At 32.8% G+C, this 6,814-nt stretch overlaps 1 pseudogene; it reads left to right on the forward strand.

The window, feature by feature from the left end:
• Positions 1–238: 238 nt before the first annotated feature.
• On the forward strand, positions 239–4,282 carry LOC108760908 (pro-resilin-like; annotated as a pseudogene).
• The last annotated feature ends 2,532 nt before the right edge of the window (positions 4,283–6,814 follow it).

The following is a 6,814-nucleotide window of genomic DNA, read 5'->3' on the forward strand; positions in this document are numbered from 1 at the left end:
TAGCTCAAGATTCGTTCACGCTAAGCTGATGATTCGGATTTTTTTCGGCACGTATCTCTACGTGACGGAAATCAATATCTATGCGGCGTTCCCGGGCGCAAGTATATGTTCTACCGTGCGAGATGATCCGATCGAGAAACCGAAAGTCACGTGCGTAGCCCCAATTAAAATTTTAAAGCCATTTCAGTCATCAACGGGCTATCTCTTCCCATAATGCATCATACGGAGTGAAGGGAAGATGCGCACCTCTCCGCCTCCCACACCCTCCCACAGTACGGTCGGTCATTCTAATACGCCAGTTAATACATGGATATACAGTACGAAGGATAAACTGTAACAAAGGGTCTGAGCAGTATATAAACTCCCCAGAGGATCATCTTCTCAGTTCGCTTCGTGTCTTCGGTTCTACAGCAATATGAATTGCCACCAGGTAGGCCACCAAATAGTATCGTGCGATGGCGGGCCGCTTTAACCCTTTCCGCTACAAGATGCAATAATTCGCCCGAGTTTTATAATTACTGCTTTGTTAATTTTAATCGTTGTTAACAATTAATTTCATTATAAACAATTACTTTTTAAAACTTAATTTGTTCTAAATCATATCAATTTTTATCGTTTATTAGTATTAAATTATTTTATTTATATTATAATGTCTTTTTTAGAAGAAAGCTCTTATAATTGAAAATTTTTAAATATAATAGAAAAAATATTTCTTTTGCCACATTATTTTGACTAGAAAGGATTAAAAAGCTTTACCGTGACCAATGTGTGTATATATATCTTTATTGATTGAGTTTTTACCCTCTAATTTAGTCATCGATGAATTTTAAAATGCCTAAAAAAATTTCGTTATTATGATAAACAATAGAAAATTAAAAGACAAGTTATCTTTCTCATATGTAAAAAAAAAAGTATAAATCAAAGGCTCTTTATAATTGATCATTTAGTCAATATGTAGTGTCTATAAGATGTTACAGCTGCCATTCTCTCTTATTCTCACGAACAAAATATCTTTGATAAAGTATGAATGAGCAAGCAATCGTAATAGACAGCTTTTAAGTTTGCTTAATAGAAGAAAATGGAAGTAGTTATAACAGGAATAAATTGCAACAGTAATCGCTAATCTGGAATCTTATAACGCTTGTGATGCGCGTATGCAACACGATTTGCAATTATCTACCATTGTGCCAGCGATGACTCTCAGCTTGGTGACAACGAACAGCCGTGAAAGGTGCGACATTTATGACAAATGTTGCAACTTATCCCGGTCACATACGCAGTTCTTATCTTTTTCTACGTACTGCAATAAATGTTGTGGCAAAAGCTGATTAAGAAATTTAATAATCAGGTGAACAAATATTGAGAAATGAAACCTAAGACAAGAGAATGGCAATTAAAAACATTTCTCAAAAATCTTTTAGCGTTTTGCTAGTGTGCTATCTGAACGAGCTTAATATTCATGTAATCGGTAATAATAGTCGGTGACAATCTTTTTTTTTATCATAAACGACGTAATAATGTAATCGAGATTAGATGCCGCATTGATAGAGCGATATGATTTCCCTGGCTACGTGATGTCGAATAACCGCATATAACGGAGGGATGTTAGATTGTGCCCCACTTTCCCTCAGTAACAAGCGATTATCGCAGCGGACACCGCAATGCCCACAATCTCGGTCCCGCAATATCTCGGCGTCTCGGTCATCTCGAGATGACCCACCGACGTGTACACTCTCCTTCGGAGTAAAAAGTTCTAGTGAGTCAAGACCGGAAGTCAAGTAATATAATCATCATTCTCTCGCAATTTCGTAATACTTAGCAAACAAGCTGTCATCACTTATAATGATTTTATGATTAGGCATTATTAATTTTTTCATCGAAAAGAGTACTCCGATATCGCATTTATCTTAATTGATCTGCCTTTAATATCTACCATTATAGATGTGTCTTCGAGCAAAGTTGCGTAGTAAGTGTACAAACATATATATTAATCTGATGTAATGATGTTTCTTTATGATTATAATTCGCTACTCACCGATCTTGTATCAAAGCCGCAGAATCTCTCTGATTGCAGTTGGCCAAGCTGGTCTTGGTGCTGTCGTGCATCGGCAGTGATGTCCTGGCGGGTCTCCTACCAGGGGGTGGCACAGGTGCCGGGGGATATCAATACAACCGACCAGGAGGCGGTGGTGGATTTGGTGGAGGATATGCAAGTGACGCCGGTTTCGGGGGTGGCAGCCGCGGTGGCGACTTTGGCATCGGCAGTTATAGGGGACGACCAAGCCAAGCTTACGGTTCACCCGGCGGTGACTCCTTTGGTAGACCAGGTGCAAGCGGATTTGGAGGACAACCGTCGTATAGATATCCGCAATTCGGCGATGGTGGCAGCGGTGGCTATCAAGACGGTGGTGCCGGAGGATTCCAAGGAGGATATGGATACGGCGGACGTGACGGCGGAAGGGTAAAATTGTTTTCCATGTATCTGCAATTGCAATGCTCAGCAGAAAAAGCAACTTTGCAATTGTTATAATTCTTTAATACGATTAAATTATTTAATTTTATAAAACTGTTTTTTCTACTGAAACAAGTCATTAATACTTTACCTTTTAAAAAAATACTGCCCACATACATCAAGTTTTATCTTATCGTATTACTATCAACGTTGCAGATTGTCGTGTATTGTACATGTTCGAAATTTAGAAAGATAAATGCTAACTTTGCAGAATAACATAATCTCAAAATATTTAGTGCTCAAAAATATTCAGTGATGTGCTTGAAAATTTCGATGATTAATAATTTAATATTTTTTTATATAATAATAAATCAAATATTCTTGGTTCTCATCGCCTTTCTGTTGCCATATACACAATGATAATTTATATATTATTTTATAGCCGCAGCCATACAGCTTCCAATACGAAGTCGTCGATCCGCCGAGCGGCAACGATTACTCTCAACGCGAGAGCAGCGACGGTAATGTCGTTCAAGGAGAGTACAGAGTTCTGTTGCCAGACTCGAGGACGCAGATTGTTCGGTATATGGCTGACGATGTGAATGGATACAACGCGGAAGTTCAATACGAAGGACAGGCTCAATATTCTCGTGGTGGTTTGGGAGGATATGGAGGAGGCGGATATCAAGGTGGCGGTTATCAAGGTCAGTATGATGCTGCGCACAAAACAGTGATACAAGGCGATGTACATTGAAAAAATTTTAATAAATATTTGTTTGAATATTTCTAAGTAAATATTTACTGAATATGTATAAACATACATTCATTTAATTAAAAAACCATTAATTTGATTTAACTATATCACTTTTTTTATTGAGTAAATATTTATTTACTGCAAGTTTATTTTTATTTAATGCTATTCAAAGAAATATGTATTAAAATTTAATAATTTCTTTTTAGTATGTTTAAATATACACGTACACAAAAAATTAAATAGGAAATTATATTAATAATCGCGCATCTTTATATTACGAAAAAGGTACGACGATATCACACATAAAACAATTCAATACGTATACAAAATTCGAAATACATTAATTATTTAATTAACTGAAAATTGTGATAATATAAAATTAATCGCTTGTTTCAAAAAGAGTTTTTTCTATGATTATAGATATCCTACATTTTTATCATAGACGCTTTATATATTCTAAACATAGACTATATAAAATATGTAGTCACATATCAATTTTAATTTCCTATTCAATGATGTAACCTACATGTTATATTACATTTATATTGTTGAATGGCCAATTATAACATTGATGTAATGTTACTATTAATTTGTGTTCAGCAATATACATAAAAGACTAGAAGAGATTACTTTTTATAATTCTATATTCTCTATCATCAACAGGCAGAGGTGGCGGTTTCGGTGGACCAGGAGGTGGTTTTGGAGGTGGCTTCGGTGGTGATAGTAATCAATATTTGCCACCGCACAATAATTATCACAAATAACCGTTTGACACGAGGCTATCTTACCAAAATATGACATACCACATGCATTTCCGGCGATAACCATTACGGACCTCCCTCGTTTACGGCTTTTATTTTGAATATACGGTAATCCTTCGCTTACACAGGAGACACACGCAAACCCTTTTTCGATCACCTATGCGTTCACGAATCACTTTCACCTATATTTAACGATTACATAAGGACTAATTAGGATAATTCTGTATGCATATGCATGCATGAGTGTATGTATTTATATATATAATATACATAATTTTGTACATGAGAACTGTATTATCAAACATACCCTTGTTTCTTCCGCTAAGCGATTATCGAACTCTTACGTTATGTATGTATTTATACGAGCTTGTAGTAAAACATAAATGAAGTTCTTTCTATGTAACTTCATATTACTTTATCCCAACTGATCCTTAATCTATTATCGATTTTGAAATCTAAATAAAAATTTAAGTTTCATTAATTGGACTCATATATATTAGTTTTAAATGTAACATTTTTTTCACGACAGCAATGAAGGATTAAAAAGCAAAATAATTGAACAGTAATGATTCAATAAGAATCTAAAACTTGGACATACTAAATATATACCAGTTTTATCTTCTTTGTGCTTTAAATTCAGATTTAATTTCTAGTTGTACGCACAAAACTTCTCAGTTAGTGTTTGAAATATTAAATTGTAATAATTGCGAAATAATTAATTCCAATGACAACAATTAACCAGTTATATCTTCTTTGTGCTTTAAATTCAGATTTAATTTCTAGTTGTACGCACAAAACTTCTCAGTTAGTGTTTGAAATATTAAATTGTAATAATTGCGAAATAATTAATTCCAATGACAACAATTTTATAAGTTGTAAAAAATAATTTTAAGAATGTGTAGGAAATTTTAAAAATATTAAAATATCGAAATGGGAAATAGAAAAATCACAGTAATTATTTAACAGCAATTATAGTCATTATTTATTTCGTTTTACATATACATTTAGATATATATGTAGAATAAATATATACCCAGATATCCAAGTCTGTAGAAAGCAGATTTTTTTAAATGTCTGCTACACACTATGCCAACAAAATGACAACAGAATTAGTTGTACATAATACTGTGAACAGACTGTTAGAAAAAACGTAACAGAATCTGCAAGCGTCAGATAATGTTGGCAGGATCTGCTCAGTTTCTGCCAACGGTTTGCCTTCACATTATGTCGACAGGCGATGTTAACAGAACACAAGTCTAATGCAGACGCAGTTGATGGCAGAGTGCCGTCATTTTCTACCTGAACCTGCTGACAGTCTGTTAGAAGACTGTAAACATTTGGCTATCTGAGTATATTTACACATATATATATACTCAGAGAGAGAACATATATATAGATATATATATATTTAGATATATATACAGGGTGGTTCACTTAAATCGAACATCTTGAATATTTCGTTTATTTTTGGTGATTAAAAATTATTTATTTTGCATACATATATTTTTGAAGTAACTGTGTTTTCTTTTCACCAACTGATTCATTTAATTATTTTGTCAATAAAAGTAGTACGATACGATTATCAAAAAATTAATAGTTTACGAGTTATTTAACATTTTATGTCAACGTGTGCCACAATAAAGTATAAAATATCTCGTAAACTATTGGTTTTTCGATATCTCTATCTTAATACTTTTACATGCGGAATAATTAGAGGAATCATATTATTAAAAAAAATTATATAATTCCATTTAAAAAAAAGTAGAGATGCTCTTTATATCTTTTTGACGCTCTCACCTTGAATAAAGACAATGCGACCAAGATATATCCCGCTCGAATCGTTCCACTTTCATTTGAAACATTTTTTTATATCACCAAAAATAAGCGAAATATTCAAGATTCGATTTAAGTGGACTATCCTGTATATAGAACATGTATGTAGAACAATAAATTCCATTTATTTTCATTTACAGTAATTCATCTTTAATATTTTATAGGTAACAACACCGAATATGAGATCTAATTTGGAATTTAATGTAAAGATTTCATTTAATATTGTATTAAATAAAAAAATTATTTTCTATATAAAAAAAATATTTTCAAAAAATACATGTCAAGAGAATATCACAAAAATTGGTTTTTATAAAATTGTAAATTTAAGAAAGTTTTTATAAAACTCAATTTCTTAACACTCTTTCTTACATTGCAATTCTCTCAACAAATATTACCAAGGTAAAGTTATTAATTACTAAGTAATGATTAAAAAAATGAAAAAAAATTTATTACCTATGCATTATTATAAAACATGATTTAACTAATTTAGAAATGAATCGTATCAGAAAGATGTTATATCGTCTTTTTTTTCTTTCTAGATGAATATAAGCTCATTAAAGAGCATATATGCTGGAAAAATTTTCCCATTATTTCTGAATAAATGTCTGACATAATATACGGAATAAGCCATAAACCGTAAGAAATTGACCATCCATAATCGATCATTTTCCTTACGTTTGACTATGATTGATCAATTTCTTACGGTTTGCAACTTACTCCGCATATTGTAAACGACATAACAGATCTGACACGTCGTTTGATGAGTTTCAACAATGATATTTGATGAGCTTCAACAACGATATTTGATGAGCTTTACATACATAAATCATATATAAAGTCAAAATATAAACAAAGAAACAGGCAACTGAGAGTTATATCGCTGTAATTCGTGCGAGCAAAAGATTTATTAAGTAACAAAAAAACCAGACGTTTCGGCTTACATTCGAGCCATCCTCAATGTATCTGATCCATATACAATCAAATTCTTAGGTGATTTGATAGGAGAGTGCCCAC

This window comes from Trachymyrmex cornetzi, unplaced genomic scaffold (genome assembly GCF_001594075.2).
Source record: "Trachymyrmex cornetzi isolate Tcor2-1 unplaced genomic scaffold, Tcor1.1 scaffold230, whole genome shotgun sequence".
Classification (NCBI taxonomy): Eukaryota; Metazoa; Arthropoda; class Insecta; order Hymenoptera; family Formicidae; genus Trachymyrmex; species Trachymyrmex cornetzi.